This window comes from Rhineura floridana, chromosome 14 (assembly GCF_030035675.1).
Source record: "Rhineura floridana isolate rRhiFlo1 chromosome 14, rRhiFlo1.hap2, whole genome shotgun sequence".
NCBI lineage: Eukaryota > Metazoa > Chordata > Lepidosauria > Squamata > Rhineuridae > Rhineura > Rhineura floridana.
In genome coordinates, this window is record NC_084493.1 from 23403235 (window position 1) to 23426935 (window position 23701).

Sequence of the window (23701 nt, forward strand, 5' to 3'; positions counted from 1 at the left end):
AAAATGTTCTGAAAGAAATTCAATAGAGGGGGAAAATGAGTTCAGAATGGGCTTCTATCCATTTGTGTCCATTTATTTTGTTTCTCTGCCATGGGCAGTCTTCTACCCGTTTCATGAAATATCATTGCTCATGTTAACATTATGCAAGAAGAAACACACACCGAGTCATGTTAAAATACTTTATCAACAATTCAAAATAGATCTCAGCAGTACAATACATGAAATGACAAGCTGGATGCCTTGTGGCAACTCTGGGCTTGCATTAATAGGAATGTGCACTGGAGACAATAATGTCCCCCCCCAACTCAGAGGAACATAGGAGTCACATGCACCGAGTCAGACCATTGGTCTATCTAGCTCAGTATTGTCTGTACCAGCCTTTGCCAACCTGGTGTCCTCCAGATCTTTTGGAATTATAACACCCATCAGCTGCAGCCAGCACATGCCAGAAATAGCATTGAGGGGTTGTAATACAAAACATCTGGAGGGCACCAGGCTTGCAAAAAATAATCTCTACTGACTGGCAGTGGCTCTACAGGATTTCAGATAGGGGTCTACCTGAAGTTCTACATAGTTCTACCTGGAAATGCCGGGGGATTAAATCTGGAACCTTCTGCATGCAAAGCAGATGCCCTACCACTGAGCTCTATAGCCTATCACAGATTTAACTGAAGAGGCAGCTGAATTCTGAAGAACAATACAAATACTAGCATCTGTTCCCACTTCTGGGATCTGGCAAATCCCAACAGGCAGATAGTGTGCATTTGGATACATAAACATACACACACATGTGGGGACCTAGAATAAAATGTTGCAGTGTGGCATTCTCCTGTTCCAGATATTCCATTTGTTTCTCACTTCCTGTGCTCCCCTCTTTCTCCCTCCCCCAACAGTCTGTCATTAGTGAGGATGGAAAGATCTGTCTCTTTCAGTTCTCTCAGTTTCTCATTTTTCCAATGTTAAATTCAGTTCTCTACATTACTATAGCAATCTGCAATTTTTTTTAAAAAAATCCTCATGACACCATTTTAGTGCTAATTTCTCCAAATAAACACATTTTTGTAGGCAGTTTTGACAAGGGTACACATTTTTGCAAGCCATTCTTCATCATTTGATGCCTTTTTGCATTTTTTCACTCATGTATTCATTTTTATGCACACCCCCTAATATATGCATTTTTGCAAATGTTGTTTAATTGGAGAACTGCGTCCCAAAATTTTAATAAATGTGAATTTCGAAGGATGTCTGTGTTTCAGTTCTCATGTTGTTTTGGAAAGTGTGAATTTGATAAATTCTGCTTGAAATGAGAACTGAATCGAAATTCTTACCCATCCCGTCATTAGTAAGAGGTGACATGATAGAAGTGTATAAAATTATGCACAGCATGGAGAAAGTGGGCAGAGAAAAGTGTTTCTCCCTCTATCATAACACTTGGACATCCAAGAAAGCTGAACGTTGGAAGATTAAAGACAGACAAAAGGAAGTACTTCACACAGCACATAGTTAAACTATGGAATTCGCTCCCACAAGAGGCAGTGATGGCCACCAACTTGGAGGGCTTTAAAAGAGGATTAGACAAATTCAATAGGTAATTTTTTTTGTCCTTCTGCAAACCTCAGGGTTCCCTTAACCCTGGTTCCCTTAATTCCTCTAATCTGCAATTGGTGCTGCTTTGGTTACATGAGTTGAGGTGGCATGGAGAAACGTTTCCTGGTCTGGTGCCCTCCAGATGTTGGACTATGGCTCCCATTATCCTTGACCATCAGCCATGATATCTAGGGCTGATGGGATTTGGAGTCCAGCAACATCTGGAAAGTTGGGGAAAGCTGGTACGGAAATATACATAGATAGAAAGAGAAAGGAGGCTGTGTATACACTATATGTCAGGTGTGTGGAACATTTGGCCCTCCAGATGTTACTGATCTATAATGCTCCTCAGCCCTGGCCATTGGCCATGCTAGGAAGGACTGGTGGGAGTTGTAGTTCAGCAACATCTAGAGGTCAAAGGTTCCCCACACCTGCCATGCATTTAAAGTACATTTGAAGCACCCCCTCCCCCCAAGAAAAGAATCCTGGAAACTGTAGTTTGTTAAGGATTCTGGTAATTATAGCTCTGTGAGGGATAAGTTACAGTTAGTTCCCAGGATTCTTTGGAGGGCTGTGTGCTTTAAATGTATGCAGCTGCCAAGTAGGGTTGCCAGGTTCTTGGCCTGAGACTGATCCTGTATCTTTAGGAGAAGAGAAAGTCAGCCCCAAGTGCAGGTGTTCTTGCAACTCTGTAATGGGAAAAACCACATGGTGGAATTCTCCCACCTCCACAAGTTTTAAAGATACAGAAGACGGAGGCTTTGCCTGGCAACCAAGAGGTCTTCTGTATCTTTACAAGTTGTGCAGGGGGAAGGGAGAATTCCACCTTGTGGTTTTCCCATTACAGTGTTGCAAGAACACCTGCACTTGGCTGACTTTCTCTTCTCCTAAAGATACAGGATCAGTCTCAGGCCATGGACCTGGCAACTCTACTGCCAAGAGAGAGATGTAGCCAACCTTAACTGAAGTTTGTTCAAAAAGTGGGATAAATGTTTAAAGAATAATGATAGGTTTTACTGTCAGACTGCTACATTAGGCTACATCCTAGAGGCCGCACAAGTTTAAACAGCCCCCTGTGGTTTCCTCCTTCCCCTCATTTGGCCATCCTTTTTTCAGCCTTTACCAGTTCTGGCTCTGGGTCTGTTATGGTTGAGGGTTTCCCCCCCCCCTCCTTCCCCGTTAACTTGAAGGAAAAAACAGGTCATCATTTTGAGACTTCCAGGCACTGGAGGGTTCATTGTTTTCTTCCTTTGCTTGCTGTTATCAATAATTAATATGTTGATTCAGGAGAAAATCATAAAAACAGCAAATACCTTTTTTAAAAAAAGAAAGAAAGAAGGGGAGGGGGAAAAAGCAGAACAGCAGAATTGGCTGTTTAGGGAGAAAACAGAAACTCTAAAGTGGAATGATCCTTAACTGTTTCCATACCAAATCACTGCCTCGCCTTCCTTCTTTCCATTCACCCCATCCTATACAGCAGTTGTGGGGACCCTTCGGCCTGCCAGATGTTGCCAAACTATAACTCCCATCAGCATCAGCAAGCATGGCCAATGGCCAGGGATGATGGGAGTTGTAGTTCACCAACATCTGGAGTGCCAAAGAGTTCCCACACCTGAGATTGGGAATAATGCTAATTGAAATTAGCCCTAACTCAGTGACAGATTCCTGTGCCTAAACTGGCATTTTCAAGTAAAGCGTCTGAAGAACCAAGGCAAATAACATGACATAATAGAGCCAGTGTGGTGCAGTGGTTAAGGTGTTGGACTACAACCTGGGAGACCAGGGTTCAAATCCCCACATAGCCATGAAGCTCACTGGGTGACCTTGGGCCAGTCACTGCCTCTCAGCCTCATGAAAACCCTATTCATAGGGTCACCGTAAGTCGGAATCGACTTGAAGGCAGTACGTTTACATTTTTTAATAGGCTGCAGGGGAGAGTTTTGAATCTGCCCCCCCCCCAGACAGATCAATGGAGGCTGGTCTATTAGGGAAAATTAGGTCTATTAGGGGATGACCCTACCACCCTCAGCCAGCCCCCTTCTGACTGCCTTCTTACTTAAAACCAGTCTGGGGTGGCCCTGGCTGTCAGTTTCATCCTCCTTAGCCTCAGTTTTCCCTTGTAGAACTCAGCAAGGAGGAAGAATTTGTTGGTTCCACTCTGCGGCTGCTTTCACACATGGGGCTGATTGCATTGGTGTAACGGATTTAAAAGGTAGCGCTTCTGTCCCAATTACTATAATTCCTTTCACACTGCAGTACCTGTTGCATAAAAGACCAGCAGCTTTTTCAGCCGATACACCGGCATTTCGCGCAAATGTCTTTCACACGGCTGAAATGAACAACGTCTTGTTCAGCCACCTTTTTAAATTCAAGCCTCATACATTTGGATTTTGATCTGTAGTCAACAGCAGATCTAGTATGGCCCCTTTTCTTCATTTCTTTTGAAATGTCATCAAAAATATCTATATTTCTGTGACTGCTCTTTAACTGGAGATGGATTTTTTCTTTACCCCATATGTTTGAAAATGGAAATGGACTGCCTTCAAGTCGATCCCGACTTATGGCGACCCTATGAACAGTGTTTTCATGGTAAGCGGTATTCAGAGGGGGTTTACCATTGCCTCCCTCTGAGGCTGAGAGGCAGTGATTAGCCCAAGGTTACCCAGTGAGCTTCATGGCTGGGTGGTGATTCGAACCCTGGTCTCCCAGGTCGCAGTCCAACACCTTAACCACTACACCACACTGGCTGTCTCCCCATATGTTTAGAAGGTCTAATATCTCCACCCGTCACCATGCAATTCCTCTCCCTTTAGCATCTGACTTTTTTTTTTTTTAGTTGTATAGACACAAGGGAGTGTGTAGGAAATGCTGCTGCTACCAGCACCTATGCTGGAATACTGGTACAATTTTCATCAGGCAAAAAATCCCAGCACACCTAAAGGGTGGGAATGCACTGCTTGCTGGGATGCCTGTCTGCAGCTGGTGCAAAACTCCTGCAATCTTCCAGGTTCCCAGGCTTGCAAACAGATTGTTTCTAGTATTATTTATTGTGAACATCAGCGCTAAACTTGCACTATATTCCACTAGAATTCCAGCAGTAGCTTGTATGTCGGGTGAAAGGTCAAATATAATGTGCAAATAACCAGGTAAGAAATAGTCAGAATAACGGAATAAAGTGCAGCGTGAAAGCAGCCAGCCTTATATTGGCTCTGGCTCCACCTACCATTGGGCTCCCTGCTTTCCCCTCCACCAATCCCAACGGTCACCAGCCACTACTGGAGCAGATCCAGTTCCCTATCCTTGTTCTAGGCATCTTTCCAAGCCCTACCTGGAAACGCTGGGGATTGGATCCGGGACCTTCTGTGTGCAAAACAGTTGCTCTACCACTGAGCTATTCCCCCTTTCTCCCATTAACTCTCCCCGCCATGAGGCTTCTGGTGATGGATCCTTTTCTGTAAGTAAGTACTTTGAAAAGTCTTCGTCAATTTTTTTTGTAAAAAAATGGAAACTTGAATTTATTGTTTAAAACTAAAAATGCCCAGTATTCAAGAAGACACTTGCCAGCAGGACTGGCTAGAAGAAAGGCATTGAGGACTTCAAAAGCCCATTGTCCCTACAGCATACATAGTTCTGACTCATCAATTCCTTTCCTCATCACCTGTCCATTTCCCCCCAAAAAAGAACTGTTGTTTGTTAGGCAAAGCTAAGATGGCCACCTCATATGACTTACCAGTCGAGTGCTCCTGCATGTTGTAAGAAATAACTTCTTCCTCTATTGTTGTCAGCTCTTCACTGAGACAGCAGTGTCGGTGGGGGTGCAGGCAGGGCTGGAGATTCCTTGGTAATTGCCAGGCCGTAAGTCCTCAGCCGGCAGCTTGGCTATAAATCTGCCAGGCTAGCAAGGAGAAAGCAAGATAAGGGCAGAGGCCGTTCAAAGCTTTCGTGCCAAGCCAGAAATCCAGAAGAGATGTCAGTGAAGGTCCGGGTCTAGTTTGCCGAGAGATCAATCCAAGTCAAGGTTCAGAGGATAGGAAGACACACAGTGGTCACGCCTGACGTTGTAGTCAGCAACAAGCTGAAGCCAAGGTTTGACTTTTAAGGAGCAGGTTTGTCAGCAGGTGTGAGCCATCAGCGTTTTGGCCTTAAGTGGACAGGCCTGCCCCTCTTCTGCCTGACCTTCTGTTGTCTATGTTCTGCAGGTGAGGGGGGAGTATCCTGTTCACTGGCTGCGTCTGGCTGAAGGGCTACAGCTGTGTCTGGGGTGCTCTGCAGCTGAGAGGGAGAAGGATCTGGGTTCTCAGGAGTTTCCTCCATGGCTCCTTCTGGGTCTGCTGCTGTTACTCCCGAGCCATCCTCGTCTGATGAGTCCTCTGACGGGGCCATGACAATTGTTAAGTTGTCTGTCTCCCATCTGGTCCTTGACAGATTATTTGCTTAGCTATTTGGGCTGGTTGTCCTCCAAGTTTCAGCCCCAGAGATTTGTTTGGTTTCTCGTTTCTCATGACGGACCTTGTTAGCTGCAGTGAACAATCTACTCACCTTATCTCGGCTGCTTATTTCAAGGTCTGCTTCTCCTGTTCCAGGTTGTGTTTGGATATAATTCCTGCTTACTTGCTTACTTGCCAGTGGTGGGGGACCAGCAGACTATTTTTAGATTTGCCCTGGTTGCTTTTCGGCAAATGTTTGTTTTTCCAATGAATGCTGGCTGGTGAAGGAATCTGCTGGCCAGGTCCAACAGCCTTAAAGGGGCATGATCGAGTTTTACATAAATCAAGCCGTGGATGAAAAGTAAGCAGCTGTTCCTTAGGAAATCTAAGTTCGGGCACGATGGTTCTCACCAGAGTAGGATACAAACAGCGTGGTCTGGTCCCCATGACGGACGATATTGCAGAAGTCATTAAAAAACATAATCAATGTAAAATCACGGATTTCTTTGGCCCAAATTTAAATGTCTCATCTGCTATGGGACCTCTGGACCTAACGGTACCGGATGGCACCGAATGCTTAGACTGGTCTTTGGGGCCACAGTGCCTAATGAAATTATCACCTGGGGACACTATGAGGGCTGGCAAGTGCTCTCTGGCTGTGGAACTAGAGCATGCTGATCCCTCAATTGTAAACTTTCAGCAGGCTGGCAGCCCTGCTCAGCCCCAAGTCTGTGGAGGCTCCGGGAGCGTTACTCCGCCTTGCCCTGCTGAGATCCTGTGCGCCACTTGTTCATCTTCTTCACCTCAGCCTTCCCTATCCGCTACACATCAGACACCGATTTATAAGGGTCCTCATTATGAAGAAATGGATTCTAATACTAATAAGTCAAACTACTTAATTCCCAGTTGGACCTAATTAAAAGCTTATTTATAAAATGGATGGAAGACCTGTCAATGATTAAGAACCTCCTTGCCGAATGTATGGGTCAGTTGTTATTATTAACGGCCCCAATGTCGCCTTGTTCAAAGGACGCCACCTTAATTCAACCTCTCTGCACTACTTTGTCGACGGACGTACCAGAGCCTAAGTTTCGGGTGGACAGGGATCCTCGTCCCATACATGAACTTAGTTTTACAACTGAATTGCCTATGTGTGTAAGCCTGTCGAAGCCCTGGTTGATCTCTGGAATAGAGAAATGACCAGGGCAGTGGACACGATCGCTCCCGAGCGTCCCCTCTTTCGGAGTGGAGCCAAACTGGCTCCATGGTTTTCCAAGGAGCTGGTGGTGATGAAGCATGTCAGACGGGGACTAGAGCGACGTTGGCGGAAGACTCGGAGCAAAGCTGATCGATCTCGGGCTAGAGCCTATTTGAAGGCCTACTCCGAGGCAGTACGGGCTAAGAAGAAATCTTTCTTCTCAGCCTCCATTGCGTCTGCTGGGAGCTGTCTAGCGGAACTGTTTCGAGTGGTTAGGGGGCTTTTAAGTTCCAGCCCCCGTGAGGGTAATTCTGACCACTCAGCAGACCGCTGTCAAGAATTTGCACAGCACTTTGCGGACAAAGTCGCTCAGATTCGCTGTGACTTGGACGCTAAAATTGATACAGTCTCTGAGGATGTAACTTCGGCGCCTGTTTGTCCAATTAAAATGGATTCTTTTCAACTTGTTCTACCCGAGGATGTGGACAAGATCCTTGGAGCGGCATGTGCCACCACGTGTGTACTGGACCCTTGCCCTTCCTGGCTCATTAGAAGTACCAGAGGGGGACTGGTCGATTGGGTCAGGTGAGTAGTTAATACCTCTCTACAACAAGGCAGAATTCCATCATGCTTAAAGGAGGCAGTTATAAGACCACTGCTGAAAAAGCCCTCCCTGGATCCCTCTTTACTAGGTAACTACCAGCCAGTCTCCAATATTCCATTTTTAAGCAAGATAATAGAGGGTGTGGTGGTCGCCCAACTCCAGAGATTCCTGGATGATACGGGTTATCTGGATCCAGTTCAATCTGGTTTCAGGCCTGGCTATGGGACAGAGACGGCTTTGGTCGCCTTGGTGGATGACCTACGCAGAGAACTGGATAGGGGGAGTGTGTCTCTGCTGGTTCTACTGGACCTCTCAGCAGCTTTCGATACCATCGATCATGGTATCCTTCTGGGCCGCCTTGCTGAGATGGGACTTGGGGGCACTGTGTTACAGTGGCTCCAATTCTTCCTGGAGGACCGAACCCAGAAGGTGGTACTGGGCGACTCCTGCTCGACCCCTTGGCCATTGACCTATGGGGTCCCTCAGGGTTCCGTTTTGTCCCCCATGTTATTCAACATCTACATGAAACCGCTGGGAGAGGTTGTCCGGGGTTTTGGGGTTTGGTGCCATCAGTATGCTGATGACACTCAACTCTATTTCTCTTTTCCACCTGAAGCCAAGGAAGCCGTACAGGCCCTAAACCAGTGTCTGGCATCAGTGATGGACTGGATGAGGGCAAACAAGTTGAGATTAAATCCTGACAAAACAGAGGTACTCCTGGTCAGTCAGAGGGCAGATCAGGGAATAGGGATTCAACCGGTGCTGGATGGGGTCGCACTTCCCCTGAAGTCTCAGGTTCACAGTTTAGTGTCATAGGTTTGGTGATTACATTATATGATTTTATTATTTTAAATTGTCCGCTGTTTTTAACCTATATTTTATGGTTTTAATTTTTCTCATAGTTTAATTCTTTTTTAATAATATACTCTGTATGTTTTAATGGTGTTGTTTTTAGTTGTAAGCCGCTCTGAGTCCTATTGGAAAAAGGTCGGGGTAGAAATAAAGTTTATTATTATTATTATTATTATTATTATTATTATTATTATTATTATTGCTTTCCACAGCATTCTAGCCCAGTTAAAGAATGGGCTTTGTGAAGAAAATAATACCTGTACAAACTTGATTGTCAAGATCTGGTGAGTGAGAGCAAAAGGTTGTTGTTTTTTCTAGCTGGAAATGTGTTTTTTCCACAGAGAGTTGGATATCCCCAGGGTGTAACAGTGTGATCCTCTATATGTCTTCTCAGAAGTAAGCCCCATTCAGTTCAGTGTGCCTTACTCTCAAAAAGAGGGTTCTATACATGTCTACTCAAAAGTAAGCCCCATTGAGTTGACAGGGACTTGCTCCCAGGGAAGTGCGCATAGCACTGCAGCTTTTTGGAAGCTTTAAAAAGGCTGGCAGGAGCCTGCACCTGATTCCATAGAACAGATGGGGAAGAAATTACATTCAGTTCATATTTAAAGACAAACTTACCTAATGTGCACATTTGGAAATAATATGCAAACCGAAACACAGTCACCCGTCAAAATTTGCATTTCTCCAAATTTGGCAATGCCATTCTCCAGCCAAGTCATGTACCAAGGTGCACTGAGTAGAGCAAAGTGCGCATATAAATCCAGCTATTAGTGAAAATAACATACAAAAATGCATTTTATATTAGGGAAAATTTCTTTGCAAGTATATATATTAAAAGAAATTTGCTCTAAAGTGCATGTGAGGACATTTTTTTTAAAAAAATGCAAACTGATGCAGAAATGTGGAGAACTAAACTTAAGACTGAAAAAATGAGAAAGTGAGAGAAACTGAAACTGACAGATTCACCCATCCCCATTCTGTAGTCACATGCTCCTACACGGCTGTCGACCAGCAGAAGCTACAGGGGACTCATCTCCAGAGTCAGAGAATTATAGAAGTGCAACATTCTGAGGTTGGGTGGGTGTAGAAGGGGCTGTGATGTTGTTTGTCTAAATTTGAATCCTCCTCAGGTTGACACAAGACCCTCCGTGGCACAGAGTGGTAAGCGGTGGTAATGCAGCCGAAGCTCTGCTCACGGCCGGAGTTCGATTCCAATGGAAGGAGGAAGTCAAATCTCTGGTAAAAGGGGTCGAGGTCCACTCAGCCTTCCATCCATCCGTGGTCCGGCATATGCTGGAGGGTAAAGAAAGGCCAGGGATGGAACTGGCAATCCCACCCCATATATACGGTCTGCCTAGTAAACGTCGCAAGACATCACCCTAAGAGTCGGAAACTACTCGCACTACAAGTGCGGGGACACCTTTACCTTTTACAGGTTGACATTGGGACATATGGTGATAATCATTGCTAGTCAGAGTAGACCCATTAAAGTTAATAGACATCACTAACTTAGGTTCATTAATTTCATTGGGACTACTCTGAGGGGGATTTAGGTGAACACAATCCCCAGAGACAGGGGACATGACAGACAGGATATAAATGTTAAGTAGATCATTGCTGCAGAGCAACAATGGGCTGTTGATTTCATGCCTTTCCAGAAGCATCTTCTTGACCACTGTGGATGCTGGTCTTAGTGAATCTTTGGCCTGATCCAGCAGGGCTCTTCTTATATTTTTAAGACTTGCCTTAGTGACAGTGTACTAGGATCTCAGGGATGATTTCCGTCCTCTGTTTCATAACAGTGCCTTCACAAGTTCAGAATGACATCTTTGTCCATTTTCCTCTGCACCCGAGATTTTAGATCTCTCACTTTCACCTTCCCTGCCTTATGCAGAGATCTCATCTGGAGTGCTGTCTCTAGTTCTGGGTGCTGCACTTTAAGAAGGATGTAAACAAATCTGAATGAGTTCAGAGAACTGCTGTGGAAATGATCACTCGCATGGGAAACAAATCCTATGAGGAAAGGTATATTTAGCCTTAGAGAAGAGAAGGCTGGGGCTGAGGTGGGGGATATGACAGCAAGTCTTCCAATGCCTGAAGGGCTGTCACACGGAAGAGGGCAAATAATTGCCCTCTGCTGCCTCTGAGGGCAGGACTAAATCTAATGGACTTAAACTACAGAGGGTAGATTTTGGTTGAATATTAGGATGAACTTTTTAAAGAGTAAGGCCAGTTCACCAACGGAACCAATTGCATGGGCTTTTTCTGAGGTCTTCAAGTAGAGGCTGAGCAGCTGTCTGCTGGAGATGCTCTAGATCTAGATTTTCTACACTGGGCAGAGGTTGGGCTAGAGACGGCCTAGGAGACCCCAATGGTGTCTGGTGCCTATTGAGAGTGGTGGCACAAAATGGAGGCTGCCCTAACGACAGTTGGATTTAGAGCCAACTAATTCTAATAGGCTACATCCCATCCGTGCAAAAGGCAGAGGCTTGTGCATGCATATTATTTTTTTTTATTTATTTATTAAATTTATATACCGCCCGACTAGCAATAGCTCTCTGGGCGGTGAACATAAAACATATGTCTCTATCTAGGCAAGCAAGAGGCATTATCCCAGTTTGAGGACATGTTCCAGCCAGGCACTGAGCAGGGCCAGTGAGGGGTGTGGCCTGGAAAGAAGGGGTGGGCAGCCTGGGGAGAAGGCACTGCCTGGGGAGAATCCAAGGGCCAGATTAAGAAGCCTGGAGGGCTGCAGTTGCCCGTCACTTGGTAGCATTGACTCTGTCGTTACCCTTGCAGGAGATGGAACCACTCTCTGTGGGCCTACACTAGGCTGGGCTTACACGACCTGGGCCATGTGGGGCCCTGTGGTTTAGGCTGCCATTATTTCTCTCTCTCTTTCAAATTTGGCATGGTCTATTTGGACTGAGGGAGCCATTCCGTTCCTGTCGATTAAATGTCAGCTCCTGGGAGCGGCCTCCTCCTTTTCCAGCCTTCCATGCTGTGCGTTCTGTGCTGATGAGGGAGGTGTCAGGGGGAGCCCACATGCTGTGTTGTCTCTGCACTGTAAATCAATTGAAGTTAATTTCACACTCCCTCCATCTCAGGCCAATTTGATGCAAATTAAATTTCACACTGATCGGCAGCCACCACCAGGCAGCAATCAAGCACTTGGATCAGCTGCTGTATGAAACGTGTTGCCCTCCCTGCTTGTGGTGCCATAAGTGGGTTCGAGGCTTCTCAGAGGACTCATTTAAACAGGAAATGGTGGATTTGCACAACCTTTATTCAGAATGTTACACTGCCCTGAATCCTGAGAATGCCATCATTCATTGTTTATTGTTTGAAGTGTTTATGGCAGAATAAAACAAACCTGTCTACTCTGAATCTATCTGCGGAGGCCCCCCCCATCAAAAAAATACTGGAACTTGTGCTCAACCAATGGAAATTAAGCCTGGGTCAAAATTCTGCCTCCTTCCAGTATCCCAAAAATATTCTCCCTCTGTGAAAATGGCAGCCAATTCTATGCTGCATTCAAGATGGGGGGGGATTTCTCTGATTTTTTTTGTGGGGGAAATGGGGTTTCTGCTCACCTTATTCGGTTTCACCAGGAAGTGTAGCCAATGGCAAGCTACGGATAGAGCCTCATGGCATTTCCAATTGGCCACGCTTCCCATAATTCTTTGGGAGCAATGTAATGTGACAAGGTGTGTTGTCACCCCCAAGGCATTCTGGGAAGGGCAGCCAGTGGCTGAGAGAGCCTTGGGGTATTTGAAGCCGTGTGAGGTTTTAAAAGCAGGGGGGATGGGAAACCCATGGTCACCCTTGGTAAATTTACAGCTATAAAGATTTGTACGTACACACACATGCATATGTCCAGCTCTAAAACAATCCAGTGAGGACTAAACATGCTCAGTAACTTCATGCTGAGGGCCGTCTGGGGAAAGAAATGAAACCAATGTAAAACTGGGGGAATGGAGTGGAATGGGATATTCTGGAAGAGGGTATGGCTGAGCCTCAGCTCAGTGGTAGTGTAGAAGGTCCCAAGTTCAATCTCCTGGTAGGGCTGGAAGATAATCCTGTTGCTAGTCAGAGTAGACAGTATTGAGTACAATGGTCTGACTCAGTATTAGGCAGTTTCCCATGTTAATTGATTTGGGGAAAGGGCGTAGCTAACTAGTAGAGCATCTGCCTTGCATCCAGAAGGTCCCAGGTTCAATCCCCGGCATCTCCAGGTAGGGCTGGAAGAGACTCCCTGCCCCAAGCCCTGTAGAGCCCCTGCCAGTCAGTGTGGACAATACTGAGCTGGATGGACTGGTGAGCTTGACTCAGTATAAGCTTCCTATGCTCCTAACCATGAACAGGTTAGTTGCAGGCCACACGTGTTAAAAAAGAAGCTTTGTAGGCACACACACACGGATACCGGAAGTTGAGTTCAGTGAGACTCTGCTCTCGTAAAGCAGCATGTAGTAGCTGAGAAATGGTTGAAGAGAGCCCTCCGTTAAAAGCCTTTGCTAGGTTGCTTTGCTGGCGCAGCAAAGACTACTATTTCAAGCCCGCAATTATCTCTCTCTCTCTCTCTCTTTCTGTCTTCTTTCTCCCCTGCAACTTCTTCCCCTAGAGCACAAAGAGAGGAGAATTAGCAATAACACTTTCTGCTGAATGGGCCAGGCAGATGAAGGATTGGCTGTGTGCAATGCTCTTCCACTTTTGCTGTGGCTCCCTTTCATGGTGCAGGGTGGGACTGGAGGGGCATGGGCTGGCAAGGGTGGATTGCTCGGGGGCATCAGGAGCTGCAGTCAACTGGGGAAAGGGGGGAGGGGGAAAGGCCATTTGATCAAAAGGACTATAAGTGCTAGACTAAGAGCCAAAGTTTTTTTAAAGATCTATATTTCAGCTTACTCCTATGAATGCACAGCAGCTCTTCACAACAGACCATCAAATTCCACCAAAGGCCTGGGGCAGAGGTGGACAATACGGACCCCTAGACCTCTCTATATGGCCCTTGGGACTCTCTCCAGGCCATGCACCTTCCAACGCCACACCTTTCACTGGCTCTGCTCCCTCCTTAAGTGCATTTGACAGACTGGAATGTCTCTTTGAACTGTGATAATGCCTCTTCCTGTCATGGCCCCGTCAGAGGACTCCTCAGATGAGGACGACTCGGGAGTAACAGCAGCAGACCCAGGAGCAGCAGGAGACACGGAGGAGCCTCCTGAGAATCCAGCTCCTTCTGCCCCTCAGCTGCAGAGCACCCCAGGGACAGCAGAGGCCCTGCAGCCAGACACAGACAGTGAACAGGATACTCCCCCCTCACCTGCAGAACGTAGACAGCAGAAGGTCAGGCAGAAGAGAGGCAGGCCTGTCTCCTTAAGGCCCAAACGCTGAGGGCTCACACCTGCTGTCCATCCTGCTCTTTATAAGGCACACCTTGGCTGCAGCTTGTTGCTGACTGCAACGTCAGGCGTGGTTTTGTGTAGACCTAGTTTCCCTGCAGCATCTCTTTGACTGACCTCCTTGGCAATTGATCCCGGACCTCCACTGACCTCGCTTCTGGACTTCTGACTCGGCAAGTACGCTTCGGATAGGCCTGGCAGATTTACAACCCGACTGCTGGCTAAGGACTTTCCTTCCCTGCCAAAGACCCAGGAATTTCCAGCCCCCCCTGACACTGCTGATGCAGTGTAAAGCTGACACTTCCTTCCCTGAATAGGGAAAGGTATGTGTAGAAACCTGTTAATCATGCATGGCTTGAACATAACCTACTGTACAAAGGGAAGAGTCACCTCTTGCTCCTCCTACTTTTTGCCTCTGGCCATGCCCACCCCTGGTATGAAGCCACTTGAAGGTTGCCCACGAGGAAATGTGATCCTCAGTCTGAAAAATGTTCCCCACTCCTAGCCTGGGGGCATAATTATTGCATTTGTGATGTGCAGGTGGTTTAGGGGTACTCAGCACCTACAGACTGGATGGCTCGACCATAGAATGGCAAATGAGGTTCAATGTAAGTAAGTGTAAGGAGTTGTACTGTGGAGGAAAAGGTCCTCATTTCTACCCTATATTTTGGAAAGCTTGTTTGCGATGTATTTGAGTACCTCTTTAGATATTGTAACCAAATTTTGCATGGTGGTTCCTGAAATCAAAGAGCAGGTTTCCTTCTATGTTTGGATGCCATTTTGAATCAAGATGGCGGACTGAACATTTTCAAAATGCTCTGATCTTAACCACTGATTTCAAAACTGCATTGAGTTGTTGGTTTCTCAGGCTTCTCGAACAACAGCGGGAATGAGGCTGTTAGGCACTTATAAACCAACGGGGTCTGAGATGGGGCTGATGAACAAGGAAAGAGATCTTGGGGTCATTGTGGAGAGTTCAATGGAAATACTGACTCAGTGTGGAGAGGTGATGAAAAGGGGCAAACTCCATTCTAGGGATTATTAGGAAGAAGTGAAAATTCAACCGCCAGTACAGTAATGCCCTTATACAAATTTATGGTGCAGCCACACTTGGAATATGGCATGCACTACTGCCACACTTTTCAAAAAAAAGGATATTGTAGACCTGGATAAAGTATAGAATGAGCAACAAAAATGGTTGGGGGTTTGGAGTACCTTCCATATGAGGAAAGGCTAAAACATTTGGAACTTGTTTTTTTTTGGGGGGGGGGATGACCAAGGGGAAATATGATTAGAGTGGCCATGTGTCCTATTTTACAGCAGACAGACCTCTATATGAAGGGCTCTCAGATGGCAGTTCTCTATTTTGAAGGAGTCTTCTGTTGGAGGGGCTGTCCAATCCAAATCCAGTTTAGAATTAAAGAACCATACGAAGGGCAAGCAGGGGCTGTGAAGTTGCCCACAAGCAACATTGGAATATAGAAAGCTGCCATATACCAAAGCAGAGCAGAGGTCCATCTTGCTTGGTATCTGCACCGACTGGCAGTGGCTCTCCAGAGTTTCAGGCAGGGGAGATTGCCATCCCTACATGGAGATGCCAGGGATTGAACCTGGGACTTTTGGCATGAAAAGCAGATGTTCTTCCACTGAACTACAAGCCCATCTGGTGACTGATCAGGCACACCGCTCCCCTGGTGAGTATCATCCCCACTATGGAGAGATGTATTGTATTTCTCATTAAATTATTTCTCAATTTGCATATATACATATAAATTAGCACATGCAATTTTTATGCAAATATGTCCTCTTTTGTCCTCTATTTTGGTGGTACAATTCCTCTTCTTTTTTTAGCAATGCAAAAGTTGCCACCTTGACATGGTGGAAGTTTATAAAATGATGTAGGTCTGGAGAAACTGGAAAGAGGTAATTTTCTCTCCCTCCTCCTTTCTATCAGAATCAACCATGGCCAGGTTTCTTAAAAGAGTCAGGAGCCAAGAACTGGGATCCAGTGTAACAAAAAGTATTCAGAGGGCAAACCAGGACTTAAGAGCCAAACCAGGCACACAAGCCACAGTAGAGCTCAGGTAGACTTTGCTGCTTAAGCAAGGTTAAGATGGAATAGGAAGTCCTGTATACCTCTTGCTGCCCAGGAGCAGCCAATGGTCAGCATGGGTGAATCAGATTTCAAAGGTTGCAGTTAAATGGTTACCCACATGGGGCAGTAGTCACCAGTTCCTGACACTCTCATAATACTAGAACTCGGGATCATCCCCTGCAACTAATTGGTAGTGGATTCAGGACCAAATCAAGAAAATACTTTTTCACATAAGGCATAATTAAAGTGGGCAATTGAAAAACAGAGCCAGAAATTAGTGGCACTTCAAAAAAAAAAGTCTGTTGGTGGGGAAAGGATAAAGGTGAGAGTTGATTCTTCTCTTATCCACTTTTTTCACTGTCCAACTTTCACATCCGTACGTAGAGATCGGGAATACCATTGCCTGAATGATCCTGACTTTAGAGTTCAGTGATACATCTTTGCATTTCAGGACCTTTTCTAGTTCTCTCATAGCTGCCCTCCCCAGTCCTAGTCTTCTAATTTCTTGACTATTGTCTCCATTTTGGTTAATGACTGTGCCAAGGTATTGATAATCCTTGACAAGTTCAACATCCTTGTTGTCAACTTTTACATAAATCTTCTGTTGTCATTACTGTCAGCTCTTCACTGAGACAGCAGTGTCGGTGGGGGTGCAGGCAGGGCTGGAGATTCCTTGGTAATTGCCAGGCCATAAGTCCTCAGCCGGCAGCTTGGCTATAAATCTGCCAGGCTAGCAAGGAGGAAGCAAGATAAGGGCAGAGGCCGTTCAAAGCTTACGTGCCAAGCCAGAAATCCAGAAGAGATGTCAGTGAAGGTCCGGGTCTAGTTTGCCGAGATATCAGTCCAAGTCAAGGTTCAGAGGATAGGAAGACACACAGTGGTCATGCCTGACGTTGTAGTCAGCAACAAGGTGAAGCCAAGGTTTGACTTTTAAGGAGCAGGTTTGTCAGCAGGTGTGAGCCATCAGCGTTTTGGCCTTAAGTGGACAGGCCTGCCCCTCTTCTGCCTGACCTTCTGTTGTCTACGTTCTGCAGGTGAGGGGGGAGTATCCTGTTCACTGTCTGTGTCTGGCTGAAGGGCTACAGCTGTGTCTGGGGTGCTCTGCAGCTGAGGGGGAGAAGGAGCTGCGTTCTCAGGAGTTTCCTCCATTTCTTCTTCTGGGTCTGCTGCTTCTGGGTCTGCTGCTGTTACTCCTCATCTGATGAGTCCTCTACGGGGCCATGACACTTACATTAGTCTTCTTGACTTTCAGCTGTAGACCTGCTTTTGTGCTTTCCTCTTTAACTTTCATCAGCATTCATTTCAAATCATTACTGGTTTCTGCTAGTAGTATGGTATCATCTGCATATCTTACATTATTGATATTTCTCCCTCCAATTTTCACACCTTCTTCATCTTGGTCCAATCCTGCTTTCTGTATGATATGTTTTGCATATAGATTAAACAAATAGCATGATAAAATACACCCCTGTCCCACACCCTTTCTGATTGGGAACCAATCATTTTCTCCATATTCTGTCCTTACAGTAGCCTCTTGTCCAGAGTGTAGGTTGCACATCAGAACAATCAAATGCTGTGGCACTCCCATTTCTTTTAAGGCATTCCATAGTTTTTCATGATCTACACAATAAAGGCTTTGCTGTAATCTATAAAGCACAGGGTGATTTCCTTCTGAAATTCCTTGGTCTGTTCCATTATCCAACGTATGTTTGTGATATGATCTCTTGTACCTCTTCCCTTTCTAAATCTAGTTTGGACGTCTGGCATTTCTCGCTCCATATACGGTAAGAGCCTTTGTTGTAGAATCTTGAGCATTACTTTACTTGCATGGGATATTAAGGCAATCATTCGATAATTACTGCATTCCCTGGGATCCCCTTTCTTTGGAATTGGGATATATATTGAATGCTTCCAGTCTGTGGGCCATTGCTTAGTTTTCCATGTTTCTTGACAATTTCTTGTCAAAATTTGGACAGATTCAGTCTCAGTAGCTTGTAACAACTCCATTGGTATGGCATCTGTTCCTGGTGATTTGTTTCTTCCAAGTATTTTAAGAGCAGCTTTCACCTCACATTCTAAAATTTCTGGTTCTTCATCATACAGTTCCTCCATGAATGAATCTGTCATCCTGGCATCTCTTTTATAGAGTTCTTCAGTGTATTGCTTCCATTTTCCTTTTATTTCATCTCGGTTGGTCAGTGTGGTCCCTGTTGATTATTCTACATCCCTACTCTTGGTTTAAATTTCCCTTTAATTTCTCTAATCTTTTGGAATCGGGCTCTTGTTCTACCTTTTTTGCTGTCCTCTTCTATTTCTATACAGTAACTATTGTAATAGTTCTCTTTGTCCCTACATACTAGTCGTTGTATAGTTGCATTTAGGATTCTGACCGTGTTTCTATCTCTTTTTGCTTTTGCTTTCCTTCTCTCTTTAACTATTTTAAGCATTTCTTCAGTCATCCGTCAAGGTCTTTCTCTCTTTGTAACTAGAGGCATTGTCTTTTTGCATTCTTCCCTGATCATGTCTCTGACTTGCATGCACAAACCTAAGTACAGGCATAGATACCATACAATACTATGCTTCCCTGTAAGCCATTCGGACAGTCCATTGGTCACTGTGAAAGGGCCATGACAGCAATTGTCTGTGCTTGTTTGGTTTTTCTTTTTCAGTGGTTTCAGGGCTCTTCTTCTTCCTCCTCCTCCTCTTCTTCCTTTTCCTTTGGGGAAGGGCTGTAGCTCAGTGGCAGGGCCTCTGCCTTGCATGCAGAAGGTCCCAGGGTCAATCCCCAGCATTTCCAGGTAGGGCTGGGAAAGACGCCTGCCTGATCTCCTAGCATGCTGCTGCTAGTCAGTGTAGACAGTACTGAGCTAGATAGGTCAATGGTCTTCCTATGCTCTTCCTTGCACCACTGCTTTAAATAAGAGAGAATTGTGTCTGTATAACTCAACTCAACTGTATAAATGGACACATACTTTGGACACATAATGAGAAGACATGATTCATTAGAAAAGATAATAATTCTAGGAAAAACAGAAGGGAGTAGAAAAAGAGGAAGGCCAAACAAGAGATGGATTGATTCCATAAAGGGAGCCACAGACCTGAACTTACAAGATGTGAACAGGGTGGTTCATGACAGATGCTCTTGGAGGTTGCTGATTCATAGGGTCGCCATAAGTCATAGTCGACTTGGAGGCACATAACAACAACAACATAACTCCATCACAGAATAGAATACATGGACAAAGCAGCCCTCAAGCCATTGAAGCATACCTTATAGTTGCTGATATTAAAAGGAGAGATTAAGAAATGGGACTTAGAAGACTTTAAGCAAAACAATATTGCATTTTTCTAATACCTCTGTTGTGTTATTTCTGTGGGAAATTTGGGTTGTTTTTTTTAAAGTACTATTCTATCTTTTTTATTGTGTGTTCTTACAAGAGTATTCATATGATAGAAGAACTGGGCCTTTAGTGTGGTGACACCTACCCTTTCGAATTCCCTCCCGTTAAATATTAGATGGACACCATCAGTGCTGTCTTTCTGGTGCTTACTGAAGACCTCCTCTTCCAAAAAGCCTTTCAAGTGGAGATGCTTAGCCCAGTCTGTATATGCACTGGAATTATGTTGAACTGTTGTTGTTTTTTACACTTTTTGTTGTTTTATGGTTGTAATTGTTGCATTTGTTTAATATTATTTTATTGTTGTATCCTGCCCTGGGACCTTACCAGCCCTGGGTAAAGGGTGGACAACAAATCGAATAAATTCATAAAGAAGCTTTGACACCAAAATGTTGTATTTACATATTGATAGCATAAATGTGTTCAGCTACTGGGATTGCCTCTGAGTCTTCTTCTGCATGGTGTCCTTCTAGTCTGAATTCAGGGTGTGGGGGGGGAGAGAAATAAGAGGTGACACCTAAACCACCATCAAACAATGATTACTGTTTTTTAAGCCGCCTGGAATCACATGATGAAAGGCAGGGTCTCCATGTTTTAAATAAATAAATCCCCCAAATCAGAGGCATTAAGGTATTAATAAAGGGGGAGGGGGAGACAACAAACACTAGTTGTGTTGTTAGTTTAAGACAGGGTAACAGTTTTAAACTGTTTTTGTTCTCCTGTGTTCCCAATCTGAAGGAACTCTCTGCTCACCTCTGCCAGCTTATTATGCTTATCTAAATTGAACACGTCACCCCACGTCCTATGACATCTCTTCCTAGGAAAGCTGAGAGAGTGGATAAGGCACTCCGCTGTATATCGCCAGCCTTCCAGTGTCTGTTCTCGATCTATAAAATAATAGATTTGAGTTTGTTGGTTTAACAACAACAAAAACCACTTTCTTTCCCTCTGCTTTTTATTTTTTGGTATGTGTGCATGGGGGGGGGAGAGAGCAGAGTCCCTACTTGTCACTTGTCTCATGACAAGTGTTTTTTTTTAAGGTTTCTCTCTTTCCATATCCCCCCCCTTTTACCCCTCTTTCCATCTGTACTTCCTTTCCATTTGGGTTCTTTTGTTGCTTTTGTCTGCCTTTATATCTGACTGGGGAGAAGAGAGGTATGTCTTTGAATTGTTGCCATGGTGAATTTTTATGTAATAAGTGTGGCCATCCAGATGCACTTTCTGTACATTGAATCTTTCAGAAACTTTTTTTAAACACACACACCAGATTAGGGGAAATTCTTATTCTGCTTTTTTAAACCTTGTACACTGAGTCACATGCTGCTGGAACTGGGGTGTGTGTGTGTGGAAACCAGCCATATGGAATTGGCAGCAATTCTGGTAACATATGAATCAGGCCAGCATTTGAAACAAAAATTGACCCAAAGTGCCTCCCTCCCCGCAAGATAATAATAATAATAATAATTACTGGCGTGCAAGTCCATGCCATCCAATATCCTGTCTGAAAATTATGTGTAAAAAAGGGGAAGTGAAAGGTAACTTGGGTATCACAATTAAAGAGTTAAGAAGAAATTGGCTGCTGGATCAGATCCAAGATTCATGAGGTCAACATGCATCAGGGAATGGGGGATCTGTGGCCCTCCAGATGTTGTTGAACTCCAGCTTCTGTTTGCCTTAACCAGCGTGAGCAATGGTGAGGGATGATGGGAGTTGGAGTCCAGAAACATCTGCAGAGCCACATTTTTTTTTCACCCCTGCCCACAGTGGCCAGTAAAGATGCTTCCACAAAGCTCACATGCAGGGAATGACCCCTGTGAGGAGCTGCTGCAATCTGTGGATAGCTGCCCTGTGTGGTGAGTTGCTGAACTGCAAGTGGCAACTCTTCAGTGAAGTACCTTCAGGCCCTGGACTGATTCCACCCACCCACCCAGGCTGGTCATTGGACAGGAAGAAATAGAAGAAGATCCTCCTGGCCAAGAAGAAAAAAAGGAGACTTGCTGTTCCACTTGAGCCTTGATTGAGCAGAGAGTTCTTCCTGAGCTCTAGGGTGTCCCAGGACCCTTTGTGGTTCTTCAGTCCCGATTTGCTCCTAGATCCTGCCTACTAGTTTGCCTGTTTTTCCTGACTTACAATTTGGTCCTGATGACTGGCTTGCTCCACAGTTCTTGGCTCATCTGGCCCGTGGCCCAGACATGACATTTCCTCATCAGGTAGCATCCAGTGCCTTTACTATGTCTATATGTATGGACGTATGGGGAACAAAATCTTGGCTGCCTCTCATTCCAGCCTAGGTTTCTGGGAAGTTACCAAGAAGATTCTCAGTTGTCATGCTGTCACTGCTTTGGTGTGTATATGTACAAATTACACTATAAAAGGGCTCTTTAAGAAGTCGTTCTCTGAGTCTTCCCAGATGCTGTTTGCAGGTCCAGGCTGAGCTGAAAGGAGCAGTCCCATAGTCAGCCTTCCTAGTTAGGTGGGGCAGCCACACTTCTAGGTGGGACTATTTTTGAGGAGGGAGATGCATAGCACCAGGCAACTCCCCCCCCCTTGCAGGGAAGGCCGGGGGGGGGGAAGCAATGACCTACCTAGGGATGGAAAGATCTGTCAGTTTCGGTTCTCTCAGTTTCTCATTTTTTTCCAATGTTAAATTTAGTTCTCTACATTTCTGCAGCAATCTGCGATATTTTTTTTAAAAAATCCTCATGAAAATTCTCCACCATTTTAGTGCTAATTTCTCCAAATAAACATATTTTTGTAGGCAGTTTTGACAAAGGTACACATTTTTGCAAGCTATTTCTCATCATCTCGTCCCTTTTTGCATGTTATTTTCATGCATGTATTCATTTTTGTGCCCACTTTCCCCTAATATACGCATTTTTGTAAATGTCTAATTGGTGAAGTGCATCCCAAAATTCTAATAAATGTGAATTTTGAAGGATGGCTGTGTTTCATATTGTTTTGGAAAGTGTGAATTTGATCAACTCTGCTTGAAATGAGAACTGAATCAAGTCTCACCCATCCCTACTTCTGCCTCACTCCTCCTTCAAGTTAACGTCCATAACGAGCTATGCAAAAGTCAAGTTAACAGAAAATTTAGTCTGATCGCCATGAATTAAATGACTGAAATATTTGCCACACACCCAAAGGAAGACTCAGGACACAGACATGGATTTGTGTTATACATTCAAAAAAACCAAACAAATTGGAGACCTGCAGACCAAATCAACCAAATTAACCAAATTAAGCCAGATTCAAACTGTCTGGGAAGGTGAAGTTCATTCTAACTCTGTGGGAGCATCCCCACCAAACTCCCTGGGTATGTTAGTAGCCATAGGCTGTGGTTCCCAGGCCAAGGATGAAGAAGTGAGCCTAGGATGTGCATCCCACCCACACTCCTGGGCTCTGCCGTACTGGCATTTACCCAAAATGCACAAGCAAGGCCACCAGGGGCATCCCCCAGTCACCCCCCAGGCTTGAGGCTCCAAGATATCCCTGGAGGGTGACCCTGACTCCAAAATACCTCAGTATACCTAATTTAACCCCGGCTTGTTCACCTGCCCAGATTCCACGCCAACATGGTAGCAACCACACAACTCCAAGAGCCAAATGAATTAACCTCCACAGTGTAGAGTAGGCAAATTAAGAGGGATGCAAAATGCCAATCCCCCAAAAATATTCCTACTCAGTTGGTGATTGGACAGGCCCATACTGAAAGGGCGGGAGGGTGGGTGCAGTACAGAAGTGCAAAGAGGAGGAATTTGGACACAGAGTTGGCTTTTAAGCACAGCTCCCCCCCAAACCTGATTGGCCAGCAATGGCCACATGACCTGTTTCCCTCCCCCTGGGCCATAACTGTCATCTTCCTCAAAAGAGGGGAGGATGGATGCAATTCCACCCCTGCATATTATTTGTATTTTTGGATGTTGTTTGGTTCTTTTATTGTTTGTTTGTTTTGTTTTCTTGATTTATTGTATTTATTGTATTTATATATTGCTTGTTTTTTGTCTTTTTGTACACCGCCCAGAGAGCCTTCGGGCTTAGGGCGGTATATAAATAAAATAAGATAAATACAGCTGGAATGGCATTTCTTTTTGTTCTATAAGAAAAAAAGGATGTTAATGATACAATGAACAAGGGAATA

At 44.9% G+C, this 23701-nt stretch overlaps 1 long non-coding RNA gene across 1 annotated transcript; it reads left to right on the top strand.

Moving 5' to 3' along the window:
• The first annotated feature begins 8877 nt into the window (after nucleotides 1–8877).
• On the top strand, nucleotides 8878–13929 carry LOC133369728 (uncharacterized). Its single transcript, XR_009758966.1, has 3 exons — nucleotides 8878–8952; nucleotides 9802–9910; nucleotides 13556–13929. It is a non-coding gene; the product is annotated as an uncharacterized LOC133369728 (long non-coding RNA).
• The last annotated feature ends 9772 nt before the right edge of the window (nucleotides 13930–23701 follow it).